Source organism: Thamnophis sirtalis, unplaced genomic scaffold (genome assembly GCF_051295495.1).
Source record: "Thamnophis sirtalis isolate CommonGarterSnake01/CBP01778 unplaced genomic scaffold, rThaSir2_p1.2 scaffold_6, whole genome shotgun sequence".
Classification (NCBI taxonomy): domain Eukaryota; kingdom Metazoa; phylum Chordata; class Lepidosauria; order Squamata; family Natricidae; genus Thamnophis; species Thamnophis sirtalis.
In genome coordinates this window covers 60,525,368-60,541,317 of record NW_028261386.1, presented here as the reverse complement: position 1 = coordinate 60,541,317, position 15,950 = coordinate 60,525,368, and the positions used below count along the sequence as shown (strand labels likewise).

At 35.8% G+C, this 15,950-nt stretch overlaps 1 protein-coding gene across 2 annotated transcripts in view; it reads left to right on the top strand.

Annotated features, from left to right (window-relative positions):
* Nucleotides 1-15,950, top strand: part of LTBP1 (latent transforming growth factor beta binding protein 1) — a 208,087-nt gene that overhangs the window by 98,860 nt on the left and 93,277 nt on the right. The window lies entirely within an intron of this gene.

Genomic DNA, 15,950 nt, shown 5'->3' with positions numbered 1-15,950 from the left:
TAATGTTTAGTTTAATGTTCAATGTAATTTAATTTTTGGATAAGTAAACATAAAAACTCATTGGAGTTAAATGAAACATTCCTGAAAAACATTGTCTAGGAATTGTTTAACTATGTATTCCTATGAATGGAATGGGCACCATTAAAAAAACATGTGCTTTGAATGCACTGTGAGAACCACAGATATTATGTCAGATGTCCAGATAAACTGGACATTTAAAAATGTAATGAAAGGTATTATTACAATAAATAAACTTGGTATGCTTCCAAATATAACATTCAAACAGCATATCTATCAAATTTTAGACAATTGGTTTTTAAAAGATTGTTGATATTTAGGTCCTTTTTGATTTCCCACCTGTAAATTAATTGACCAAGATTTAGAAAATGATTTCAGTGAACATTCATACCAATTTGTAATGCCAGGAGTAATACAAAGAAGAATACCATATATTTTAATGTTTTGTTGCACAAACCTCACATTTTTGTTGCCGATTCAGGAAATTTTAGTATATTGCACCGCAAATACATTGTTCTTGTTAAGTTGCTTTTTGATTCTTTTTTTCAAATAGAATAATTCTATTCCTATGCAGCATATAAAGCAGATTATCTCAACATACTATAAAGAAGCCAATGATAGAGACTGTCTGATTTCCTTTCTTTATAGTATGTTAAACTTTGCCTTAAAATATTCTCAGTACCTCTAACAACATGGGTGGTATAAAATGCTTGTCAGTGTGAAGAGCATCCAAGACTGAACACTTGATACATATAAAATACTAAGGGCTGGCTGGCTAGTCCTATCATTAAACTATGGTGAACAAAATTAATCTTATATTCTTTTTCTCTTACATTGACCCTCACTGAGCAATCAAGTGTGGGTGCTAAACAGAACACATAGTTTCCTCAATTACTGGGGAACCTTTGGTTTGGGACAAACCAAAATTGGGAACCATGGTTTACATATTGCTTTCAGTTTAGATTGTGGTTTGACCATATAATCATATTTTAGGACAGTGGTTCTTAAACTGGGGATAATTTGGGGGTAATGGAGCAATTTGTAATTGCATGTTTGTGAATTGAGAATCCAGTTTGAGATTCCTGCTGCCAAGATGCTTGTGTAAAGCAACAGAATCTGTGTGTGCAGAGTGGGTGTGTAGGGATTATGATATTATTTGAGATTAGGAAAATAGATGGGTCCAATAGTTGAAGAGCCACCTAAATGTTTTCCAGTAAATCAAATTTGGCTTGGCATTACACATGAATGGGATCTATGCATGAAAATAGATTGTAAACTACATTAGTAACATACCATGGTATGGATTCAGATTCTAAAGTATGTGGTAGTATATGAAGTGTTGAAAAAAAGTGGAGAATTTTTGAGCGTGTACTGCTAAGAAACTCAGTGGCTGTGATCATTGTTGAACCTAAATGCATTTGTTTGTTTTAAAGGACATGTATCAAGTGGCATAAAATGTAAGTTACTTCAGAATATCTATTTTTAAATAGGTAGGAAGAGATAGAGATAAGAAATTATCCATTTATTTCATACATCTATGTGACATATTGTTTGTCTAAAAACTGAATGAAAACATTGAAAAAAGAATGTTTTGTATTGCATGATTAAATTTTATTATTTTTAATTATTGTACTTTTTTAAAAAAAGTTTGTATTTTCATTTTCAATTTCCTTGAACATTAATTTTCAGATGGAAGAGCGGAATGAAAATTCAGTAATTGAATTTTTTTTAAAAAATGATATTTCACATTTATTTCATTGTACTGCACTACAAATTTTAAAAACAGTAAAATTATTAGCTTTTTTTTAAAAAAAGAAAGAAGCAGCAATAAGTATGGGTACAAACAGATATGGGTACAATTTTGTATTACATCAAGACTTTAATAAAGATTAAAATTGGAATAGGGAGAAAAATACATGGCTTTGTAAGTGAGAAGTAGGGCTGCCTTGTTTGCAAGTCCTAGAAGCAAAAAACCTGTAGATGATTAAGGACTGGGATGGACAGAATCCAGCTGTAGTAGCTATGAAAACAAAGGGTCTTTAGTCTACAGCAAAAGCATCTGCAGCTTTCAGAATCCATGTTAGCATCTGGAGTATTAATTGAAATGTAGTCTTTCAATACCATTCCTAGCTCTAGATTGCTCAGTTCTGTTGTTAATTCTCAAGAGCTAATAAGAGCCTAACCTTAGAAACCACAGCATTTATTATGCCATGTTTTCATAATGAGGGATCCCAATGGTTCAGATTATTAATCACCTAATTGGAAATGCATATAAAATATAAATATAAAATGTTTTTTAAAAAAAAGAAATCAGTATATATATATATATATATATATATATATATATATATATATATATATATATATATATATATATATATATATATATATATATATATATATATATATATATATCGTGGTGAATGCCAAAATAATATCCTTGTGGTCATTCTTTTAATACTAGCAATCTTTACATGATCAGAGTAGAATTTTGTAACTCAATAGTAATATTTCTGCATGAGATATTTAACTTTCCCATTAGTTTATGAAAGCCCACTGGGTGACTTTAGGCCACTCTCTCTGTGACAATCCAATTTCTATTCAGATTTGCAGTTGTGGAGAAAACAGGAAAAAAGTACAGTGTATTCTACCTTGAGCTCCTGATAAGATTGTTAGGTTTTTAAATTTAACAAAGATAATTGAAACAACAGAGATTGTATCATTACTGAACTTTCTGTATTGCATTAACAGGCATGTGTATCATTATTTAGAAGTATAATGATTCTTTCCAAGCATATTGCATATGGAAGTAACAATAGCCATCCATAAAAACAAGAACACATTTACTTACTTTGGTGTGCATACCACATAATGCAAACTCAGTCCAGTTTGGAAGGTGAAACTGAGGCAAGTTCTATCCCTGGTGACTCTTGGACAAATACTATGTTGACAAGCATAGTATTGACAATATTTTATTATTCTTCTAAGGCCACTTTGGTAATCTCCATGTCTCAATCCCACCATCTATCTGTGGTCTTTCTCTTCTATTTATTGCAATTATGTGGGTTTTTTTAGTCCATTCCCTGTCTGCATCACATGGCCAAAGTTCTGTACAGTATTTGAGTTTCTGCTTGCTGTTCATTATCTCAAAGGAATTTATTTCATCAAGAACTGATTGGTCCATTCTTCTTACCTTCTGTGGCATTTCTAATAACTTTCCCCAAATCTGTAAATTAGAGTTTTCTATCTTCTTTCTCTTAGTTTCTGGCTTTTATAGTTATGCATTATCACTGGCAAGACCACTGCTTTAATTATTCTGTCCTTATGACATTGTCTGCTCTTCTTCCTATGACTAATCTCTTTACTCCTTCAGCCCATTATCCAGCTTTATTTGTTCTTGAGCACACACAAAAAACCACAAATAGTCACTGTCAGCTATAACAGTCATTGTTATCTTAGCTGAATAGAAAAGCTAGCGCTCCTGTTATGTTCTGAATATAACCTCAATCATATCAATATTGGGTGATATCAATTAAGTCCCCTCCATTAGCCAAAGGGAATAGGGAAGGGAAACTATTCTGTGATTTCCATGTTGCACTTCAACCCCTTTATATCTCAGATCTGCTCTGGAGGATTGAAGAATCAAAAGGTTTTGGTGCTACAGAGAAAGGAGGAATTGCTGAATCCCTCACCCTTGGAGTGCTGATGAAAGCTTTCCATTAGTAAAGAGAAACTAGATAAATTCTTCTCATAGATTTTTTTTTAACATTACATACACTTTTTCCATCATAGAATCTGCTTTTCAAAGAATTTATAATTTTAATTTCATTTATTTACTTTTTGGCAAGGAACTGAGTAATACAGGAAACGGAAAAAAAATGATGAATGTTGTAGAATTTCCCAACTAACTTTTGTAATTATATGACTCATTCTTGCTTATAAATCTGTTCTGATTGAGGAAGATTGAACAATAGAAGTCTAATCTGGTGCTTATTCATGTACTGACAAAAATGGTATGACTCTGTTCTTGTGCATTTAAAGTTTTGCATCCAATTTTTTTGCATTGCACATCTGAAACGAAGTAAAATAATCTTGTGTTCCAGAGGTGCATGGCTTCCAATCATGCACAGGCCTCCTAAATCTTGGATGTGCTTCCAGGGATCTCCAAAAGCTATTACCACATTGCAATTTTTAAGGTGATAGAAAGAAAAGCTAAAGAGTACATATATGGAGACTTAATCAAGTGTGTCACATTTGTAATGCAGTCCTTAGTGCACATTCAAATGCCGGAGGTGGCTATTGGTCCCAAAAAGGTTGTTCCTTCTTTGATCTTTTCATTGGTTATTCTTTCTTTGTCTGCATCACTGTACCAAAACATGCAATAAGGCTGCCAATTCTAGTTGTAACTATGACTTTTAAAAACCTGTAAATTTGTTCTAGAACCATCTATAAGCCCAGATTCATTTTTTTTCATCTTCCTCTTCCATAACTACTCTAACTTACTCTAAGCCTTCCCACTATACCTTTTATAACAGATTATTCCCTGGAGAATTTGATCTATTCATTATGTTGATTTGTTGTAATCTAAACACTGCTCCATGTATAAATTCTTTTAATTATTTGTAAATATCACTGTTTGTTTCTCTACTGTATGGGCTATGTTTATTTACCCATAAATAAAAGAAATAAATCCAAATCCTCTCACTGCATCCTGCCATATGAAGGTCAAGTTCTGAAAAGCCATTGTTGTTTGATTCAGAAACTTTGTGGTGGCACAGTGATTAGAATGCAGTACTGCAGGCTACTTCTGCCAGCAGTTCAAATCTTACCGGCTTAAGGTTGACTTTCATCCTTCCAAGGTCAGTAAAATGAAGACCCAGATTGTTGGGGACCAATTTTATGTTCCATGAAAATAGAATGCCAAACGATGCTTTTCTCCTCATTTCTGTTCATATTTTCTCACCTTATTATATTTTTCCATACTTTATGTAAAAAAATTAAGGGACAACATTAAAACTGTTTAATGTTAAAAATTTGAGGAACGGTTTATTTGTGGGTAATATGTCAGTATCTTGGACAAATGCATACTTTAAATAGCATGGGGGGGGTGGACAGGAGAGAGACCTGATGACATAAAAGGATCCGGTGCCAGGGAAAGCAAATTAAGAAAAGGCCTAGTCAGACAAAACAGCTTGTGGAAGTATTTGGACAGAAGTGGAACAAAGCTTTCAAAATGTTTGGCAACTTGTGCCAGTCACTTTGTGCTTAGTGTTCTTATAATATAATTGTTTCATTGTGCATATTGCCCCTTGTGTCGCAATAAGACCAGTTATACTGCCAAAAGCAAAGCAGAAAAATTTAAAACATTTTTCTTTTTCCCAATGATATTCAGTTATCTAGCACTATTTGATGGACAAATTGGTCCTTCAGAGAAGATATGCACCAGTTCTGCTGTGTCATTCAGTGATCTTTTGAAAAGGAGGATAACATGGCCATGTTGAATAAAATACTATGAAATAGAGTTTCTTTAAGTCTGGTTTGTTGTGACTCTCCAGGGTAGCCTTTCTAAATCTTGACAACTTTAAAATATATGTATTTCAACTCTCATAATTCCATGTTAGCCATGGAATTCTGCGATTTAAAGTCCACACATCTTAAAGTTGTCAAGGTTAAGAAATAATGCTCCAGGGCCCTAGAAGGTAGCCTTATGAATTGCTATGAGATCCTTTTATTTGGAGATACTGGGGATTGAACTGAGCTTTCAAAATGTTTTGATGTACAAAACTTTATTTAGACTATTCCCTATTGACCTTAAATAGGAATAAGGTAAATTTCATATACTGGCTTTTAGAACATCAAGCATAATAAATGGATTCAAAAATTAATGTTTCATGTTCATGTATGTATCATTTTTTGCTTTGTCTGTCTGTCTGTTTCTGTCTCCCCCCCCCCTCGATAGTTTTAAAAAATATAATATTCTTTGATTCTTTAAAAGTGTTAAGCTTTAATAGAACATTCAATAATTGTGTTTTAATGGTAATGTAATTTATTAAGACAATGTTACATTGAATTAGAATACAAGTTTTAAGACTGGATGCTAAAAGAGTTGAGTTCATGTTTATAACAAAACTGCCTACATTTTATTACTAAATCTGCAACTGAAAATTGGGTGTACCCTCTGTAAATGTTTGTTGGCAAACAACAATTTCCCAAGTTTTTTCAGTCATTTTTATCCTGTTCAGTACAGGTATTTAAAATAGACTGAAATCTGACAAAGTTTGGCTTGAATTGTGTCTCCATTATTAAAAAAAATCAAGATTATAGTAGATCATCTGTATTTTTTATCAAACAGCAAGTTGATACACAAATATGATTGTACTATATCTGCATGATAAAGGTATCCTTGTGACTGAGAAATTAACATAGAAAATCAAGCTACCAACAAGAACTTACTTCAGGATAAGTGGCTCAGAATTTGGTTCAGGTCTTTTATACTTGTATAGTGCATACATTAAAATTGTATGTCATCTTCACCCATATATCAAATTCAGAATTTCCTAGTTTACTTTATTTGGTTAAAAAAATGGAACTTCTCCTTATGCTGTCACATTTTATTTTTGCCAAATTTTTATTCCATGCTAGTTACCAGAAAAATGAATTTCCACAGTGACTTCTAGCTATCAAATAGCTTCATATTTTTTAATAATCCAACATTGGCTTTCTATTTGGCAGCACCTGGATGCCCTATCTGGTGTGAAATCCTAAGCAGATGTTAAATTTGATTAGTATTTGGATGAGTATTACCAGGGAATCTTAGAGCTATAGAATAGATCAAGAAGTTGAAAACATTCTGGAAGAACACCACAGTAAACCATTCTGTTCAGTTACCAAAGAAATAGAATTGATGTTTCCATGTAATCAAACCTGATTCAATGAATTTCATTTACAAAAAAACCCAAGAACTTTACTTTAGTGGTTAACACTGACTTGCCCTAAAAAATGGTATTTACTTGAAATGCAATGGAATAGTCAAGTCTTTAAAGCTCCTTTAAAAATAGATAAGGAAAGAGTCATACATGTATCCCAGAATAGAAAACAGATTTTTTTTTAAGGACAGAGAAAGGGCTTTGCTTTTTGTATCTAGCAATCTGAAATCTACACAACCTGTAATGTAGGTATGTGATCAGATCCTCTAACGCAGGGGTGTCAAACTCAAGGCTTGGGGGCCAGATCCAGCTTTCAGGGTGCTTAGATCTGACCCACAGATCCACCCTGGAAACAGCCCATTTTCGCTGGCAGAGCTCTCGGGTCACCATAGGCTCCCCTAACACGAGTGACGTATAGCTGGCCGCCACCACCCTGCCTCCCAAGGTCAGACACAACACTGATGCGCCCCTCAATGAAATTGAGTTTGATACCCCTGCTCTAACTTAAGCAAGATCTGTGTCTAATCTTAATACCCAAGAAAATTTGTACAACCTCATGTAGGAAGACAACGTCTTTGAAATATTTTAAATAGTTACTGTGCTTTCTTGCCACATAGTGGATCGAGTTTCTGTCTGTTTTTACATGTTTGATTGTAAAACCTGCTTGCCAGTAAGTTGACAACTAGGCAGTTGTGCAAATAGCATGGATGAGAAAATATTACTCCTGGATGCATCCTTTAAAACTGAGGCGTTCCCACTGAACTATCCACAAGAAACATGCTATTACTATAATATATCTTTCAACAAAGGCATTGCTATAGGGAAAGTGACTTCCACTCATTATCGATGTTTTCCATGTATAATAGTTCTTGTGTTAGGAATTTGTCATAACTAACAGAGTTACGGTTGATAATAATAATTTTCTTAGCCTCTTCATTATGAATTTATCCCTTAGCATTGTTTATTGCTATTAAATTTCGTAAGTAGCTTTTAGTAAGCTTTCACAGGAAGAAATGTAACATAAGAATTTCAGAGAGGTATTAGAAAACACAAGAAGCAGTTGTACAGAGACATCTATAAAGATAGCAAAGATGGAAAACAGACATGGAAAAACAAGGAAAGTCTTCCCACAAAATGGTATATTAAAGGATGTCAATGGTCACATAATAACAAATAGAAAGTTCAAAGGAAGATGGGGAAAGTGTGTGGGCATTGTGTACAGTAGAAATGTCAACATACAAGCTACTTAAAAATATTCCTTATTTATATTAAAAAAAACAGTTACAAGAGTTAAATCAGCATTCTAATCTTTACCAAATAGGAAGACTACAGGGCATGATAAAATAGATTGGTTGATGGAAAAACAACGCTTCTTCTCTCCTTATTTAATCAACTTACATTGATTAAATAATGAGAAAGGCTAGACTGGAAAAAGATTGGGGGGGGGGTGTTACAATTGGAAGAAAAAAAACGGAGTCATCTATTTTATGCAGGTTTATGTAGCCTAGAACTGTGTTAGCTTTTTTGGCAGCTGGCTCATATTTAAATGGTTGTCCACTAGGACTCCAAAATCCCTCTCACAGTTACTACTATTGAGCAAGGTACTGACTATACTGTACCTGTGCATTTCGTTTTTCTTGCCTAAATGTAGAACCTTACTCTCTTCACCATTGGATTTCATTTTATTAGATAGCCCAATGTTCAAGTTTGTTAAGATCCTTCTGTATCTTAAGCCTATCTTCTGGAGTGTTGGCTATTCCTGCCAGCTTGGTGTCATCTGCAAATTTGATGAGTTCCCCATTTATTCCCTCATCCAAATCACTGATGAAGATGTTGAAGAATAGTGGGCCTAAAACAGAGTCTTGGGGTACTCCACTGCATACTTCCCTCCATGTAGATGCAGTTCCTTTCAGGACTACACGTTGAGTGCAGGGGACAATTAGTTCACTTAATTAGTGTGAAGATTTGTTCATTACTGTAAGAGACTCCTTGCCAAGTATTTTCTTGTACAGCATTGCGTTTGGAAGATAGTCACCTGGCAGTTCTCCAAGCCTGATAAGACCTGTGGTTGTAAATTCACCCTTGAAAGACTGTTTGCCAGGGACTTTGCTGGATGTGAATGAGAGGAATTCAGATTAGTTTAATAAAAAGGGGGTTTGGTCAGGACAAGGAGTCTGCTTCGTGATTTTGTGAAGCCTAGGTCAGAACAGGTGCTGCTGTCAGGTGCAAGAATGTTCAGGCTGGGAGAAATGGTGTTGTGTTGCCACAAGAGTGCATATGGGCTGGCAAGAGAGTGCTGATGCTTGGGGCAAGTGCAGGTGAGTGGCAGTAGTGGATACCGTGTCACGAGTGTATGCTATGGAATATGAGGTCCCTGGGATCTCATACTCTATAGAGAAGTTCCTCAGGAGAAAAAGTGGCAGGAGATATTTGCATGTGGGAAGCTGGTGAGAAAGGTTGTAAAAATTGAAAACAATCAAGAAGTTGTTTGCAAGGTGTCAGCAACTATAACCCTAACTGAGCCTTTTGTGAAACGGCCTACAATATAGGCTGAACATTCTAAATATATCTTCCATTGGGAACTTCTGCAGAATTAGGGTAATACCATTTTCTGAACTTCAAAAAAAAATTACCCTAATTCTGCTCCAGATTCCCCCTTCTAATGTACCAATATGATTACATGTCTCTTTTTTAATAAGAGGGTTGACTGATTATTAATATTGTTTCTCTTTTTTGCTTAATTACATCCAAGGATTAAGAATGATTCATCCACTTCATTGTTTAGGCCAAGCTACATAATTGCTCAAAGAATACGTAATTTGTAACATTTTAATAATTTGCTGGACCCCACAGAAACAAAAGAAGGGAAAAATCTTTCATTGGATTAAATGCTAAAAGTTGTGAAAGTTTTTGAATTTCATAAAATGCTTCATTGAGCAAAAAGACTATTCAGAGCCTGGGGATTTTTAGGGTTTAACTTCTGTGCTTTGTATAGCATCACTGATAATTAAAATTCCTCTTAGTCATGGGTGGCTATTTCTTACTAATACTTGACTTAGAGTAATGATGACTTACCACATGGCATTCTATTCCAATGATGAACATTGTGGGTGGCTTCATGAAAGCCTTTGAGGAGATGAGGAGATTCCATTCAGGAGCCACAGACCTTGAATTTGTTCGGGGAACAAATGAGAAGAGAGCAATACCACAGAGCTGCCTGCTATCACCACATGTTAACCTCTAATCAGAATACTTAGCTAGAACCGCCCCTGTATTCTTGGATTACATGATCCTTGCTTCATTGAGATAACAGCAGCTTCTGGCATAAGCAGAAACTGCTACTGACAGAGCAACTGAATGATATGGGCATTTATGCATCTTGGTACATGTTTAGATACACAGATGACAGATACACAGATCTTACATGCATAGATACACATATGGCAGATGGGGTCAACTTATTTTCCAGAAAACCAGAAGGCAAGACAAGAAACAATGGATCGAAACTAATCAGACAGAGAAGCAACCGCCTAACAATGTGGACAAGTGACCAGTGGAAGAGCTTGCCTTTGGAAGTTGTGGGTGCTTCATCACTGGAGGTTTTTAAGAAGAGATTGGACAGGCATTTATCTGAAAGGGTATAGGGTCTCCTGTTTAAACAGGGGGTTGGACTAGAAGACTTCCAATGTCCCTTCCAGCTCTAATCTGATTGATTGACAGCTGCATCGGCTAATAACTATTTTAATTAATTAAAAATGTAAGGCAAACCGTATTTAGCACAATGGAAGGTTAGGAATACTAAATTTGAAGCATGTTGTCCCCTTTAAGTTAAAACAATAAATTTACACAATAAGAATTCTACTAATACTCAATGGCTACAAACTTAGGTAACAGTAGTTTTTCTATTAGGGTAATACTCTGGCTCATTAAGAAATTAATATCTACTACCATAAATCTATTAAAAACTCTTGCTTTGAAAGTTTAGAAACAGCCTTTGGGCACTGATCTGTGTCTTCTCCCACTCCTTCATCATCTTTTGAAACACAATCATAATTGTTCCATAAAAAACAGTAAGAAGAACATTTTATTGCGTAGAGAAGTGATGATTGATGGAAAACATTTTGTTACTGAATGTCTTAATTGTAAGATTATCCCAATTCTGAGGTTACTGGATTAGCTGTACAGTATACTTTCACGTCCAGATTAAAGCCCCATGTATCATGATGTAGAGCCCCATCGTTGTGGCCTTTTGGCCGCTGCCCCCTCCAGCAGCCGAATCAGATGATGAGGAGGCATGGGCGTAAGGGTCAGCATCAAGTCAACCTGAGAGCTCCAAAGGGGAAGAGGGAATGGAGCTGGCAGAGAGAGAGACAGAGGTGGAGCTAGGCCATCTGTCAGCCCTCAGATGGAGAGTCAACAGCCCCAGGTCTGGAGGTGGCTGATGAGGAAGAGGAAGAAAAACTAGGTCCAGTGCCTGATTCGTGGATGCACAGAAGGCAGAGGAAAGGAGAGCAGTGGAAATCTGTGCGCCGATCCTTGGGAAGGAAGAGCCACCGCTGCTAATTAAGCCCCACCCTAGTTCTGGGGAGAAAAGGCAGAGATGAATAGATGTGGCAGACAACTATTCATCTTCCTGCAGGAGAGACTTGTTAGCCTATGGTGAGAGAGAAACTTTTTGCCAGGGCTGCTGGTGCTCCTAATAAAGGAATCATTGATTTAACTACAGAGAGTTTGTCATGTTCTGGTAACTCAGTTGAAGTCCACCTATCTTAAAGCTACCATGGCTAAGAGAATGTATCCCATGATGTATTGGAATGTGTTAGGAACTGTCACACCAGGAAAGATTATGAAAACTTGCAAAGATGCTGAGAAAGAAGTGAAATTAATTCTAGACACATAGAATCCAGAATAGGAAGAATTCACATATGATTCATCTCATAAATGGCAGTTCAGTCTGTCTTGCAAGTAGCATGGGAATTTCACCATGTTGGGTTTCTTTACAAGTGAACTGAACTGCATTTCAATTGGAATTCTTGTTTCAGCAGAAAATACATGAATTCTTTTTCTGTGACATTAGTGTGGCCATAATATTGTGCTCTTGATCTTCTCTGTAATAATACCACAGATATTGTTCTGAACCTGGAGATGACAAATTAAGTAGATTAGGTTGATTGAAGCAGTCATTTCAGAAAACAGCTGTTAAATGCCCTTAAAGCATGGAGACTTATCTTGTTTATTATTACATTAGGGTTTCTATTTTATTGCCAGATAGAGTCAAGCTTCTGTGTAGGATTTTGTCCATAAGATATCAAATAACTTGCCTTTTCAGTGTAAGTGATGGAGGTCATTGCCAGCCATATTCGCTGCATGTAGAGCTATTGCTAGAAAGCTGATAACCTTTCCTCTGTGAAGGAGTTTTTCCTCTTTTGAATTTAATATTTTATTTAAGGAGGGATATTCAAATAACTTTCAATAGAAGAGTATATATGCAGCACTGGGTTAAACTGGGGAATCCTTGGTGCTCTCTGGGCTTGGTTGTTTGCTCGTATATGTTCAATTCATAGTGTACTGGTGATGTTATCTAGTCGGATAATGAAATGTCTGCAGGCAAAAACAGTTTGGAGAGCACCAAGGATGATATAGCTTTATATACCAATTTAATAACAATAACTTTCAGTTTCACAAGTATTTAATATCTGTCTTGGACTCATGAGCCATGGTGGCCAGTGGTTAGAATACAGTACGGTAGGCTACTTCTGCTGACTGCCAACTGCCTACAATTTGGCAGTTCAAAAGGCTCAAGATTGACTCAGCCTTCCATCTTTTTCCATATTAGTTCTTTTATTGCAAAGTTTCCAGATAAACAATCACTTTGGGCTTCAAAGGATGGGACCAGGCCTTTCATACTTTAAAAAAATCTAGTATCCCAATAACTTGAACTAGTAAAAGTTCAGGTTATTGGGATATTACTCCAACTAGCTTGAATGATGTTTTACTTCTTTTAGTATTTTTATAAGCTTTTTTAATGCTTATGCCTTTCATACCTCCAGTTTATCAGGTACAATGTGATTAAAGGTTGCAATCCCAGTACACCTTCAAGACAGTATGTTGGGAAAAGCTAAATAGATTCTTGCATAGCATTTTTCAACAGGTTTTTAAATATAGCCTCTTTTCTGTTTAGGATTTTATTATCTCAGAGATAGCAATAGCACTAAGACTTATAAGTGTAAGGTCCTCATTTTACCAACCTTGGAAGAATGGAAGGCTACGTCAACCTTGAGCTCTATCAGGATCGACCTCTAGGCTGTGGGCAGAGTTAGCTTGCAATGCTGCATTCTAACTACTGAAAAATCAAAGCTCATAAGATAATTTGGGGTAGAGTTGATGGAGCAAGGAGCAGAGCCATAAATAGAGATTCACCAGTTCTCTTGATGTCCTCGTTTCCCCCGCTCTCTGTGCTCTTTTTTCACTCCCAATTATGGATAGTATTTAATTTGTAGTTGATAGTACTTAATTGAGAGCTCTTAATAGAAGAAAGAACTGATCTCTTGTAGAGTAGCTTTGATTTAAACTAAGATCTTGGTGGAATTGTCCAAGAGCCATAGATCACCCCCCCCCCCATCATAGACCAGCCTGTTGGAAGGGGTTTGTGGCTGAACCCATTCTGGGAGATTGATTTCATCTTGTTATAAGTGTTTCTTATAATACTTGAATATTTGAATATATTTGAAATAAAATATTGGTGTTGATTTAACTTCCACAAAGAACGCCAGAGAAGCTGCCTTATTCATATATTTCATTTACTGTATTTCATCTAAGTCAGCATTATCAATATTGATCAATATATCTCCAGGATTATATAAAGGATTCTTCCAATGAAGATACAATGGCCAACAATCTTTTGTGCCTGTGTAAGCCTAACAGTGGCATTCTCCCTGGCATCTAGGCATACTTTAATATTTATCCAAGCATATTATTTTTTTACAAATAGACTAATTGTATTTGAATCCAGATTCATGGTGATATAAAATGAAGTTTTCCTGTACTCTGTACTCTGCTTCTGTAAATACAAAAGGAAACACAAACTATCAGATTCCAATAACTATTTCCATAAAACCCTGTGGTAATTCCATCGGCCTCAACTTGTAGTTCCAATAAAGTCTTTCATCATATATTGTAACTAGTCATCTAGATAATGTTAAGAGGTTCTCAGTGCAAAAAAATGAAAAGATTATACTATAATAGGAACTAGGAAGATGGACATGCTTTTGCTTCTCTGGAAAACAGCTTCAGTGTTCAATATCTTCAATAACACTGCTATTGAGTTATGCTTTTCATTATTATCAGTCATTAAAGCAACTTTCACGTTTCATCTATGGGACTGCCCTCCTTTTTCCTCACCATTTTTAAAAATGCCTTAATATTCTGATAATATAGTAGTAAAATATACTAGTGTACACTAATATACTAATTAAGACTTTTAGTCTGGCTTGAAGGCTATCAATGGTCCTCTCGCACCTGATGTTTGAGTTTTGAATCTTTTGAGGTTTTTTCCCCCCTTATTTATTTACTTAAACTTCTTGCTTCTGATGCCATAAAATAGGCAACTGAGCTTTGTGCCTATGTTAGATTGCTCATTTTCTTCCTTTGCATTAGCATCAGGTTATGTTGCACATTGATCTGGCATTTTAGACTTAAGAGGTTACAACAGATGTTGTCATTCCAGTTTTCCTCTGATCTGCAAGTTGATACCCTTAGTCTGAGCCTGGACTTCCATAGGTCTTCCTCTTTAATTTGGATAGGATGACACTGTTCATGAAGTATCACTGTCTGCTCATTTGTCCAGTTAATCCTTAGCAGGATCTTTGAATTTCCCTATAGCGTTCTTCTTGGCTCCTCTCCATAGTCATCATATATTATAAGTTGGCAAAGCAGTTTCTCTGGGCTGCGATGAAAAATCCCTCCATCAAGGGCATGGATACTTTTTCTTCCTACCCTAGGGCAATCTCCGAGACTATCTTGCAGAATGTAGCCACCTGGCCCACTCTATCAACATTTGTGAAATACTTTGCATGCAAAGAACAGATGGTCTTTGGCAAAGCAAAGTTCTTCGCTGCTTATTTTTCCTTATTTTCTATCTTCCAGGTATGTAGGTTAACAATCATCACATAAAAATACTGGGCTAAAAACTATGAGAAACAAAAGTAGGGGGTGTTTCTTTTTTTAACTGAGTTATTTGTACTGATACCATCAGTTTTGTTCCCCCTTTTTATGGTCTATAAATTCAAGACTTCATCTCAGTAACATTGATAATAATGCAAAAAGTACCAAGTGTGCGGTTGAATATGGCACCAAAATTGGATAATTGCTGCGGGAGGCAAATTGGTTCTCTAATAGAATCACCAACCTGCTCTGTCCCCCACTAATCACATCACTGATCACTGACCACATAATCAGCCACATAGAAGAGTAACCATTTTGGCCATCTTCTTTCTTTTGTACTTGGATAGAGGTTTAAGCAAGAGTTCACCACGAATGTTACAGGCTTTCTCTTAATGAATCTGCAGTTGAATCTAGCCAGTTGAGGACTCTATTTCAGGTAATTTTATCCCTCCTGGGTGAGGAGTGGCCAAGGCAACCTTTGCAGGCTCATTGTAAGGACTATTGTAGTTACTAAGATTCCGGAATTGGATTCTGGCTTTGGGGGTCTTTGTGAAATTGACTGATGCACCACCTTGCTGTGTTATCTGGGGAGAATCATCTCTTTAATAACAGCATTTTAGGCATTTTACTGTTTGTAATGTTCGGTATTATATTGCCTTTACATCTATCTGTTTGCCATCTTGAACTGGCAAGATGTAAGGTGCTCATAGCTGTTTTTTTTTGTTTTGTTTTGTGTTTGAATTGGAGAATCCCAATATGATTCCCAGTACATTATAGCAATAGCAATAGCAATAGCAGTAGACTTATATACCGCTTCATAGGCCTTCCAGGCCTCTCTAAGCG